A 13,610-nucleotide genomic window follows, 5' to 3' on the forward strand; every position below is an offset into this window, starting at 1 on the left:
ACTCATTAATTCCTCTTTTTCCCACCTGTGGATCAAACTTCCATACACTCTTCAATATCAATCTTCGCTCCAGGTATTCAAGACAGCTGTTCTCCACCATCTTAGATCACCCCCTCCCCCCCCCCCCCGCCCCATCCAAAACCATGTTATTTTCTAAACCCATTAAACCAATCTATCCACCCCCAAATTTTCCTCCTGTATAATCCATCTTGTCCACCCCTTGCGTTCTCCCCTACCCCTCATCGTTACCCGCACCTCTTGTTCCTTCCTCCCTACTCTTGGCATTTCCACCTTCTCTTTCTGATGTTATTTTTGGTATGGTGCGTCCTGATCCGTTCTGTGTTCTCGCTCTTCTATGAGCCTTGACTCTGTACTCAAAAAATAGCTACAAATCCGGCAATATTAAATTCTCGCAAAGTTACCTGCAGTAGCCAGGCAACTCAGAATTCCTTTGCTGACGGGAATATTAAGAAATGAGGGAGAGAGAGAGGTAGGGGACAGAGTGGGAGGAGGGGAGGAAGGAGGGAGGGGGAGAGCAGGATGGACAAGGAGAACGGTGAGAGAGGAAGCAGGAGGAGGGGTGGTGGGGAAGGGTAAGCAGGAAGCAGGAAAGAGAGAGGGAAGCAGGAGGAGGGGTGAGCAGGGAGCAGGAGGGAATTGAAAGGAGCAGGAGGAGACGTAAGTGGGGATTAGCAGAAGGAAGAGGGGTTAGCGAGGACCAGGAGGAGGGGTGAGCGAGGACCAGGGGGTGGGGTAAGCGAGGCCCAGGAGGTGGGGTGAGCGAGGCCCAGAGGGTGGGGTGAGCGAGGCCCAGAGGGTGGGGTGAGCGAGGCCCAGGAGGTGGGGTGAGCGAGGCCCAGGAGGTGGGACGAGTGAGGACCAGGAGGTGGGGCGAGTGAGGACCAGGAGGTGGGGGGAGCGAGGACCAGGTGGTGGGGTGAGCGAGGCCCAGGAGGTGGGGTGAGCGAGGCCCAGGAGGTGGGGTGAGCGAGGCCCAGGAGGTGGGGTGAGCGAGGAGGCAGGAGGTGGGGTGAGCGAGGAGGCAGGAGGTGGGGTGAGCGAGGAGGCAGGAGGTGGGGTGAGCGAGGAGGCAGGAGGTGGGGTGGGCGAGGAGGCAGGAGGAGGGAACAGGTGTGTTGCATTACCAATAAGCTTGAAGAGCGCTCGCCAAGTGGCTTAAGCACTCAAGGTAGCATTCCAACGAAATCGTTGATAAGGAGTGGCTCTGACTTGGGAGTGTGTGTGTGTGTGTGTGTGTGTGTGTGTGTGTGTGTGTGTGTGTGTGTGTGTGTGTGTGTGTGTGTGTGTGTGTGTGTGTGTGTGTGTGACTATAAACCCTCGTATTGGTGCGTTGCTGCATGGCGGGAAGAATGGCAGGTGTGGGGTCTGAGATCATGTTTCCTGGAATTCTAAGAATAAGAAAGCGAATATAATTTATGAACAAAGCGATAGACGCCAATCTGTGTTTGGCAGCAAGGATTTGCGTTCTGGAAGAAATGTCAAATTTTTTTGGAGACAAAGAAAGGAATATTTCCAGAATGACGACCACCTGGTAAACAGAAGGGCATAACGAGGATTTCATGGGGAATTAAGGGGGGAATTAGGGCTTATTTAGTGTAGAGGAGAGGAAGGGCGGAGAGCCCAAAGGGAGGAAGTGCAACTGTTGAGAGGAAAAAAGAATTACAGGAAGGGAGAAATTAGAAAAAAACATTGAACAGGAATGCCAGGAATGTAAATAAGAAGATGGAAGCTAACGTGGATGGAGTGAAGGCTATAATAAATAAATAATTACAGGAAGTGAAACATGGTTTGTAATTGGAGGACAAGACAAAAACTGTTTAACATGTACAAATATAATGATTAATGATAATGATATACGACGTATCACACACTTTAATACAGAGCTATTGATGTGTCCGAAACCGTTTTTTGGCATTATGGGAAATTATGGCATAATGGGTTATGCTGGGGGGTTTGCCATTGCCTTCACAACATCCAATCAAGGCAGGAATTTGTACTTTGTTGAAGATGCTGGAGATAACGTGCCCACTCTTTGTGAAGGACATCATGAGATCTTTAAAGTCCAACTAATGCTGGCAGTGGTAGACGGGACGTCCGGTGAAACGTCCATCGGATGGATGGCACGATCGCACGAACCCTGATGATGACAAACACTGATGAAGACGAACGCATAATTTCCCATAATTTCAACTGTCACCATGCCAGCTGGCTGGGTGTGGGTTCATCTCTCACCAGCCATGGCACCTCAGCAAAGGACTTCTGCGACTCATTGGGACTGACACAATCTGTCAATTTCCCGACCCGGATCTCAGTCAATGGAGTATCTTCTCTTCTGGACTTGGTTATGACTAACTTCCCTGCAAATGTCTGCTGCTCTTCTTCTGCTCCAATCGGTTCTTCTGATCATGTGCTTGTTAAAGTGGACATCTCTCTGGACATTCTCAGAGAGCCTCCTCAGCGCCGACGAGTCTGGCATTTCACTCAGGCTGACTGGCACGGTCTGCAAGCAGCCATCAATCATCTGGATTGGTCTCCCATCTCCACTGCCTCTGACATCAATTCTTCCTGGGAATTCTTCCAAAGCAAACTGCTCTGTCTCATGCACAGATTTATCCCTTCTCGTCTTCAGTTGTCTTACCCTTCCTCCCGTCAATGGTACACTGAATCTTGTGGTGAGGCAGTTGCCCTGAAACAACTTGCCTTTGCCTCTTGGAAGGCTAATCCAACTGAAGGCAATCTCAGTTCCTTCCACCAAGCTCGAAACAAGTGTGTTTCTACCCTCAGGAGTGCCAGGAAGCACTATCTCTCCACACTCAAGATTGAACTCTCAAACCTGTCTCCTTCCTCCAAATCCTGGTGGAGTCTGGTCAAATCCGTTTCTGGTGTTTGTTCCCCCTCCATCCCCTCCCTTACCTCAAATGGCTACACAGTTGACATTGCACGTGACAAAGCCGAATGCCTCAACTCTGTGTTTGCCTCAAAATCTTGTGTCCCAAACCCATCTCTCTCTGTTCCCACCTTTCCCAGTCGAACCCAACTGCTCCTGGACTCTGTGTCCTTCTCTCCTGACAAGGTGGAGGAGTTTTTATCAAACCTCGACTCTGATTCTGCAACTGGACCAGATGGCATCAGCCCTCGGGTCCTAAAATCCTGCTCTGCCGCTCTATCTCACCCTCTCTCTGTTCTCTTCACCCTCTCTTTTGCTCACGGTCAACTGCCATCTGCTTGGAAATCTGCCAACATCACCGCTTTGCACAAAAAAGGTTCAAAAACAGATCCTAGCAACTACAGACCAATCAGCCTTCTCCCAATTATCAGCAAAGTCATGGAATCCATCATTGCTTCGGATATGAAATCTTTCCTCTTCTCCAATGGCTTGATCTCTGAGCATCAATTTGGTTTCAGACCAGGTCACTCTACTCTGGACATGCTGCTTCTGCTGTCTCAACAATGGATGGAGGACCTCAATGTCAAACAGGAAATTAGAGCCGTCTCCCTCGACATATCACGTGCCTTCGACACAGTCTGGCACCCCGCTCTGCTCACCAAACCCTCCTCCTTTGGTATCCATGGAAATCTCCACGCATGGCTGGCTGACTTCCTCTCTAGTCGTCAACGTGTCGCCCTGAATGGGGTTCTCTCATCTCCTCTTCCTGTTCAGGCTGGAGTTCCCCAAGGCAGTGTTCTGGGCCCTGTGCTTTTTCTGGTCTTCATCAATGATCTCTCTGACTCTCTTGAAAATCCTCTCTATCTCTTTGCTGATGACTCCACTCTCTGCCGCTCCATTCCTCTTCCCTCAGATCGGCAGTCTGCAGCCTCCTCACTCTCTGAAGACTTTGACAAAATCACAGACTGGTCAAACAAGTGGAACATGTCTTTCAATCCTGACAAATCTCACACTCTTACTATGTCTCTCCGAAAAGACCGACTGGAGAACCCTCCCATCTACTTTCTCAACAATCCTCTCCAAGAAGTTCTGTTGCTCAAGCTTTTGGGTCTCACTATCTGCCATGATCTTTCTTGGGAAAACCACATTTCCAAGCTGGCCTCCAAAGCCAATCGCCGACTGGGCATCCTCCGTCGTGCGAAGTCCTTCCTCGGCACACCTGAGCTCCTCACCACATACAAGGCTTTCATCCGCAGCTCAATGGAATACTGTTCTCCCCTCTGGGCCGGTGCTCCTGCCTCACACCTAGCTCGTCTTCACGCTGTTGAAACCAAAGCTTTCAGAATTATTGGAATCTCCCACGATGAAGCTATCTCTGAGGGCCTTTCACTCACTCACCACAGGCAGGTAGGTGGTCTTTCTGTCTTCTACCGACTCCTGTCCGGCCTTGCTCCCCCAGCTCTTTCTGTGCTCTGTCCCCCAAATATTCCTACAGGTCGCACAAGATCTGCCAGGAACCCTCTGATGGTTAAACTGCCGAAATCTCGGCTCTCTGCTCACCTTCACTCTTTCATTCCTCTTTTCTCCCACCTCTGGAACAAACTCCCTCACTCCCTTCAATCCCACTCCTCCCTCCAGGTCTTTAAAACAGCTGTTCACCACCATCTCTTATCTTCCCCCATCCAAAACCTTGATCTTTTCTACCCCCGCTAATTCACCCCAGATCCACCTTATTTGAAATTCCAACTTCTTTCCTGGAAGTCCTGGCCGTGTCCATATGTTTTATACCTCTCCCACCCCCCCCCCCCTTCCCATCCCCCCGCTCCCCCAAAGCCCTCGCCCTCTCTCAGATCTCTCGATGTCTCCATGTCTCTCGGTCCCTGCTCTCAAATGTTGTGTTTGTGTCCTTCCCCCTCTCTCCCCATCTTGTCTACCGCTCCCGATGTTATATGTTTTTGTGTCGATTTGTCTTTCTGTGTGATTAATGTTCGCTCTTTCACGAGCCTCGATCTTGTATACAAAAAAAAAAAAAAATCCCCACCCCAAGGATAGCACATGTTACGCCTCACAATGGAGCGCTGAGGTAAGAACCACCAACACCACCAGAACCGCATGAAACCGCTCACAATAGTGGGCGTGGCACAAGGCTCGAGAGGCGGGGACAGGCCACGGCAGCTCGTGGCGTCGAGTTGGTGAGAAGAGTTTAATGAGAGAGATGACTCAAGTGAGGGAGCACAAGGAAGTTGAGAAGATGAGCTTGTGAAGTCAAGTAGAGTGGAGGACGATGAGCGAGTGAGTTCAAGATGAGCATCTCAGAGTGCAGCACTGCGAGAGTGTGACGAGGTTGAGCGGTGCTGAACAGATGCACATCCCCGAGATACAATGAAGCCAGACACAGTTTGCCAGACCATGTATTCCCCCCAAAGCTGTCCCCCATCGAACCACAGGACTGACCCCACATAAACATCTCGTGGGGCCAAGGTTTCTTTTGTGTCTTGTTTACCTGCCTGTTTGAATATCTGTCGTGTGAGAGGGATACGGTGACGTGATAAGCCATATCTGTCTGAATCCGTCCACCGAATGTGGACCGAGGTTAAGTTTTCACTCCTGTCTGTCTGTCTGCCTGTCTGTTTGTGAACAGAATATCTCAAAAATATTGTGGACGGATTCGGACGAAATTTCGTGGAGAGGTTGGGTATATGGCAAGGACGAAATGATTCGATTTTGGTGAAGATCCGGATCCAGATCTGACCTATCAGTGGATACAAAACGTAAAATGTTCAGCCTGGTGGAGGTTTGTGCTCTACTGAGTGTAGTTCTCGTAATATATTTTTTAATTATTTTTGTATACAAGATCGAGGCTCGTGTAAGAGATAGAAAAAAACATGGAGAGTTAATGGAGAGTTCATGCCTGAAGAACCACCTTTGGAGGCCATTTTTCCCTGCAGAGCAGGGGTTGGCCTTTTTCAGGCACCGTGGTCTCCTTTTTAAAGCAATGTTTTGCAGCCAGCAGGGGCGGATCCAGGGGGGGGGGTGCAGGGGATGCGCAACCCCCCCCCCCCTTCAATCCAGGATGAGGGTGCCAGCAGTACGAATCTGCTGAACCACAAGCAACAGCAGAAACTTCCAAGAACACACGAGATGCCGTTTCTGACGACCAATTTTTGAAAATTTCCTGGGAGATAACCCCCAGGCCCCCCCTTTATCCCCCCACCAGCGCTATACTTTCATGCAAACCCCACTGGCGTTAATTCAGCGATCGACCGGGATTCAAACCAAGGATCCTAGGATCCCAAGCCGGCACCCTAACCGCTAAGCCAACACCAGGGTGAGTCAACCCTCCTGGCATCAATTCAGCGATCGACCAGGATTCGAACCAAGGATCCTAGGATCCCAAGCCGGCATCCTAACCGCTAAGCCAACACCAGGGTGAGTCAACCCACTGGGCATCAATTCAGCGATCAACCAGGCTTCGAACCAAGGTTCCTAGGATCCCAAGCCGGCACCCTAACAGCTAAGCCAACACCAGGGTGAGTCAACCCACCGGGCATCTATTCAGCGATCGACCAGGATTCGAACCAAGGATCCCAAGCCGGCACCCTAACAGCTAAGCCAACACCGGGCTCAGGAGAGTTCATGCATGAGTCAGTTATTTTCCATTTATCCTTTCCTTTAATATTGTGTACGCGATGATTGAGTGCACATTCATTGGTCGGTTCTCACAATTTATCTATTGCTGGTGTATTAATTGTGGTCTGGGTATACAAGGACATGTGTATATATATGTATATGTATATATATATATATATATATATATATATATATATATATATATATATATATATATATTTATATATTGCTGCGGATATGGGATTTGGCCTCCATCCATATCCGCTTGTAAATATTCCCCTATTTCCCCAATACTCCCCAACTATCCCCAATCCCCCATTCCCTAGTCCCATTGTCTGTAAACAACACTCTGTAGAACCGACCTTCCCCTTTTTCCCCCATTAAATGTCGTGCCCAGGTTCACCGCATCTCACGTAGACAACTATAGGACATCTTGCTAGTTATTCTTAATCTATGTCAGTTAAGGACTCGTTTCCATTAATTCTGACTCTTCGTTGCACCAGAATGTGATTGTATGGCACCAGTAGTGAGTTTAGGACCTCCCAATACCTCCCCACAACCTCATCTCCGCATCCTCCCATCATCTCATGGAACTACAACAACAACTACAACAACAGAGGGGGGCGGCGCGGCGCGGCGCGGGGAGTGTGCGTCCTCACTCCGGCTTGGTTAGCCGCCATTGCCCATGTGCTCCGACGGGGTTACCACGCAGGGGCTCACTGTCAGCTCCTCGTCAAGGGCGGAGCCCGGTAACCCCCCGCACCCAATAAGAGGCGGCGGGCCGATTCCATCTGGGGCGGAGCTAACGAGCCGAGGGCGTGTCACTCCCCGCTGGATATACGCATCCACTTACCGGAGGTCACGTGAGATGCGCCCCCAGCTTGAGGAGAAACAGACGCCACCTCCAGCGCGACGATACCTCCCCGCATATCTGGACCGGACCGTGTGGATCCTGTCCCTGAGCCAAGGTGCACCTTGAGCCATCGATTCTGCCCTTCCTTGCCATCAATCCCTGTGTGAGTCAGTCTTGTCCCGTTTATCTGTGGTCTGTCGGGGCTAAGATAAGACCGTGTTTAAGTGCCCACCTTCCTATGCTGTACCTCTTGTCCGTGTAATCTAAACGTTCTGCATACAAATATTATAACCTCCTCCGGAGGTCTTGAGAACTGTACCCCTGGTGTCGTGTCATTTAACCCAGCCGTTGTGTCCTTTCCTTAATTGATTTAGCATAGCGCGACTTAGTCAACGTTCGAGTGGAATCGGGTAAACTGTGCAGACGCGGTCATACCAAACCGCTCGGTAAACTAACATCCAAAACCGCGTCTGTAACAATATATATATATATATATATATATATATATATATATATACACAAAGAATTAAGTTAAGCACCCCTACACAACGAATTAAGGTAAGCACCCCCTAATATATATTCTTTGTGTATATGTATACATTGGCATATATTCTAAGGTATGTGAGATCAAATAATGATTGGTATGACATTAGCAATTATCCATTGATGAAATTGAGTGATCAAAGTGAAAAAAAGTGATTGGTTGAGTCAGTGATCCGATCACGTGGGTCCTACACACGTTATTGACGCAAAGATCGCTAGAGGTCTTCTCAGAACAATGACTGTACGTTAGAAAACATAAACGTCATCCACACTGTCCGTGATGGACCTATAGCTCCATACTTAAATTGAGGTGAAAATATGCCTAAAATTCCCAAAAAATTTCACCTTAAATTATTCAGAATAAAATATTGAAAACGGCATGATTGTTATGTTTTTATGTGACCATAATATCACTTCTCCAGAAAATATAGCAATATCATGGGTATATTACACTGTTTTGACGACAACAAACTTGTAATGTGCGAGGTTGTAAAAAAACGGGGGGGGGTGCTTAACTTAATTCTTTGTGTATATATATATATATATATATATATATATATATATATATATATATATATATATATATACATATTATTGGGTTAACATATGCGGGCAAGGCGCAAGGGGGTTAACAAGGTTAATGCGGGCAACGGGGTTAACAAGGGGAGATGCAGAAAATAGGGCAAAATGGAGAATATTGTCATGGGGCCCGCAAGGTTAACCCCGGCTCTAGCAGGGAAAATGGCCCTAAAATGCCTGTTGTTGTTGTTGTATGTGTGTATATATATATATATATATATATATATATATATATAGACATATATACAGTCACGTGAAAAAGTAAGTACACCCCATGTAAAGTTTTGACGTTTTCAACATATTTCAACATACAGCGATTTGATCTTCATTTCAACAATATTGATAGATAAAGGTAATCTTAAAGGTAAAGGTAAAGGTTTAAATAAACATAAATGCTAATTTCGCATGTGGAAAAAGTAAGTACACCCTTGGCTCTAACAGGTGGTTTTGCCCCCTTTGGCAGAAACAACCTCAAGTAGGCGTTTCTTATAACTGTCTAGCAGTCTCTGACATCGACTGGGAGAAATTTTTGCCCACTCCTCCATGCAGAATTATTTCAGCTGTGCGATATTTATGGGGTTTCTTGCATACACAGCTCGTTTCAAATCCCCCCACAACATCTCGATGGGATTTAGATCCGGGCTTTGACTTGGCCATTCCAGAACCCTCCATTTCTTTCTTTTCAGCCATTCCTTGGTGGATTTACTGGTATGTTTAGGGTCATTGTCATGTTGCAAGGCCCACCTTCGGTTGAGCTTCAACTCTCCGACAGATGGCCTCACATTATCCTTAAGCACCCTCTGGTACAATGAAGAATTCATCGTGGATTCTATGATGGTGAGCTGCCCAGGCCCTGATGCAGCAAAGTTGCCCCAAACCATCATATTTCCACCACCATGCTTTACAGTTGGTATTAGGTTCTTGTGGTCAAATGCTGTCTTTGGTTTTCGCCAAACATTCTTCTGGTACTGTGGCCAAATAGCTCTACCTTTGACTCATCTGTCCAGAGCACATTGATCCAGAAGTGCTGGTCTTTGCCTAGGTGTTCATTGGCAAACTTTAGTCTTGCCCTGATGTTCTTTCTGGACAGCAAAGGTTTCCCCCTGGCACACCTCACATGTAGATCAAATTTGTGCAGCCTCTTTTGTTACGTGCTCCTCCCCGACCCCCTGGTTACGGTGCACCTCTGAGCCCCGAGAGGATTCACGGCAGAAAAGTGTGTTATCCTGTGTCAAAAAGCAATGGTGAAACCACACCAATTGTTACCAACAAACAAATATTGTATTAAAAATCACACAAGAATAACAATACAACAATAATAGCAATCAAAAGTACAATCAATGTATATCTTATGATGGTACCATCAGCTAGTATAAGGTAACTCACTGTGCTCCAAGTGAGTGAAAAAAGAACATTCCCCAATGTCTCTATATTCCCGTCTTCAAGCTCAAAGTTGATCCCCTCCAGTGATCGTCAGAGCAGGGTCGAATCGAAACCAGAATCCCATTCAGATGACGGGCCCAGTCACGCCGCCGAAACTGCACAAAGGCGTACGCGGCCAAAGCAGCGCAAAGAGTCACGCGGCCAACAGCTGCGAAAAGCGCACTCAAGGCGACTGGGAAATCACACTCTCTGGTATAGATGTTTTACAGCTCCTAATCGGCGAACCTCAGGTTTGCCTTCAAAATCCGCGTTGCACACACTCATCCCAGATAGACGTCTGAATGGTGAAAACGGCTGACGCGAAGCAAAGACCTTTTGCGATGAGCAAAGCGCGCGAGTCAAAATGGCCGACGGCTCGTTCTCGAGATGCAATGACCCGACAATGATTCCTCGGAATCCAACGCCAAACCTGACACGCAGGTTGATCAGTCACAGCGATAACAACTCAATCGCAGGAATCCCTTTTCCCAGGAAACCCAAAGTTCACTCGTGACTCTTGCTCGACAACGTTCGATCCAGACCGCAAAGCAACCAGATTCTTGTCCGACTTTACTTCGCTCCGCCCTCTTTTCTCTCCTCTTCTTCTTCATCTTCCGGTTCCCGATCCGGTTTCCTGTTTCTTTTAACATTAACTTTTTTTTACCTTTTAAAAGCAGTTCATGGACAACAAACCTTTTGAAAACAATAATAGTACATGGAAGCAGAAATATTTACAGTGGATGCAAAACCACAACAACGGAAGTGACGAATCCGTAACACTTTCTAATGGTAGACTCGTGCACTTTGACATCAACAGTGGCAAGAGCTACCCGTAGGTCCCGTGATGACATTCTGGGGTTCTTAGAGACTTATTTCAGCATCTTGCGGTCTGCTCTCGGGCTGAACTTGCTGGGGCGGCCTGGCCTGAACAAGTTGGCAGTTGTTTGGAATCTTCTCCATTTTTTTTTTTTTTATTTATTTATTTATACAAGATCGAGGCTCGTGAAAGAGCGAACATTAATCACACAGAAAGACAAACCGACACATAAAACATATAACATAGGGAGCGGTAGACAAGATGAGGAGAGAGGGGGAAGGACACAAACACAACATTTGAGAGCAGGGACCGAGAGACATGGAGACATCGAGAGATCTGAGAGAGGGCGAGGGCTTTGGGGGGGGGGCGTGGGAAGGGGGCGGTGGGAGAGGTATAAAACATATGGACACTGCCAGGACTTCCAGGAAAGAAGTTGGAATTTCAAACAAGGTGGATCTGGGGTGAATTAGCGGGGGTAGAAAAGATCAAGGTTTTGGATGGGGGAAGATAAGAGATGGTGGTGAACAGCTGTTTTAAAGACCTGGAGGGAGGAGTGGGATTGAAGGGAGTGAGGGAGTTTGTTCCAGAGGCGGGAGAAAAGAGGAATGAAAGAGTGAAGGTGAGCAGACAGCCGAGATTTCGGCAGTTTAACCATCAGAGGGTTGCTGGCAGATCTTGTGCGACCTGTAGGAATATTTGGGGGACAGAGCACAGAGAGAGCTGGGGGTGCAAGGCCGGAGAGGAGTCGGTAGAAGACAGAAAGACCACCTACCTGCCTGCGGTGAGTGAGTGAAAGGCCCTCAGAGATAGCTTCATCGCGGGAGATTCCAATAATTCTGAAAGCTTTGGTTTCAACAGCGTGAAGCCGAGCTAGGTGTGAGGCAGGAGCACCGGCCCATAGGGGAGAACAGTATTCCATTGAGCTGCGGATGAAAGCCTTGTATGTGGTGAGGAGCTCAGGTGTGCCGAGGAAGGACTTCGCACGACGGAGGATGCCCAGTCGGCGACTGGCTTTGGAGGCCAGCTTGGAAATGTGGTTTTCCCAAGAAAGATCATGGCAGATAGTGAGACCCAAAATCTTGAGCGACAGAACTTCTTGGAGAGGATTGTTGAGAAAGTAGATGGGAGGGTTGTCCAGTCGATCTTTTCGGAGAGACATAGTAAGAGTGTGAGATTTGTCAGGATTGAAAGACATGTTCCACTTGTTTGACCAGTCTGTGATTTTGTCCAGGTCTTCAGAGAGTGAGGAGGCAGCAGACTGCCGATCTGAGGGAAGAGGAATGGAGCGGCAGAGAGTGGAGTCATCAGCAAAGAGATAGAGAGGATTTTCGAGAGAGTCAGAGAGATCATTGATGAAGACCAGAAAAAGCACGGGGCCCAGAACACTGCCTTGGGGAACTCCAGCCTGAACAGGAAGAGGAGATGAGAGAAACCCATTCAGGGCCACACGTTGACGACGACTAGAGAGGAAGTCCGCCAGCCATGCGTGGAGATTTCCATGGATACCAAAGGAGGAGAGTTTGGTGAGCAGAGCGGGATGCCAGACCGTGTCGAAGGCACGTGATATGTCGAGGGAGACAGCTCTAATTTCCTGTTTGGCATTGAGGACCTCCATCCATTGTTGAGACAGCAGAAGCAGCATGTCCAGAGTAGAGTGACCTGGTCTGAAACCAAATTGATGATCAGAGATCAAGCCATTGGAGAAGAGGAAAGATTTCATATCCGAAGCAATGATGGATTCCATGACTTTGCTGATAATTGGGAGAAGGCTGATTGGTCTGTAGTTGCTTGGATCTGTTTTTGCACCTTTTTTGTGCAAAGCGGTGATGTTGGCTGATTTCCAAGCAGATGGCAGTTGACCTTGAGCAAAAGAGAGGGTGAAGAGAACAGAGAGAGGGTGAGATAGAGCAGCAGAGCAGGATTTTAGGACCCGTGGGCTGATGCCGTCGGGTCCAGTTGCAGAATCAGAGTCGAGGATTGACAGAAACTTTTCCACCTTGTCAGGAGGAAAGGACACGGAGTCCAGGAGCAGCAGGGTACGACTGGGTATGGTGGGTACAGAGAGGGATGGGTTTGGGACACAAGATTTAGAGGCAAACACAGAGTTGAGGCATTCAGCTTTTTCACGTGCGGAGTCAGCTGTGTAGCCGTTTGAGGTAAGGGAGGGGATGGAGGGGGAACAAACACCAGAAACGGATTTGACCAGACGCCACCAGGATTTGGAAGAGGGAGACAGATAAGAGAGTTCGGTCTTGAGCACGGAGAGATATTGTTTCCTGGCTCTCCTGAGGGTGGACACACACTTGTTTCGGGCTTTGTGAAAGGAAATGAGATTTCCTTCCGTTGGATTTGCTTTCCAGGAGACGAAGGCAAGTTGTTTCTGGGCAACAGCCTCACCACAAGATTCCGTGTACCATGGACGGGAGGAAGGGTATGACAACTGAAGACGAGATGGGATAAATCTGTGCATGAGAGAGAGCAATTTACTTTGGAAATTAGTGATAAATGTAGGGGTGTACTTACTTTTTCCACATGCGAAATTTGCATTTATGTTTATTTAAATTATACAATGAACTACAAAATGTAAATGTTTCATGATATTTGTTATATTATATCACCTTTATCTATCAATGTTGTTGAAATGAAGATCAAAAAGCTGTATGTTGAAATATGTTGAAAAAGTCAAAACTTTACATGGGGTGTACATATATATATATGCAAGCAATTTGGATGGCGGAGGAGGGCACATGGGAGGATAGCTTCCAGGTATGCATACTTTTCATGAACAGGATGCATACCTCTAAGCTATCCTACCAACCCAGGATGAAAATGAAATAACTCCATCATTTGTTGGTGTT

Source organism: Myxine glutinosa, chromosome 13 (genome assembly GCF_964187855.1).
Source record: "Myxine glutinosa chromosome 13, kmMyxGlut1.1, whole genome shotgun sequence".
NCBI classification, from domain to species: Eukaryota; Metazoa; Chordata; class Myxini; order Myxiniformes; family Myxinidae; genus Myxine; species Myxine glutinosa.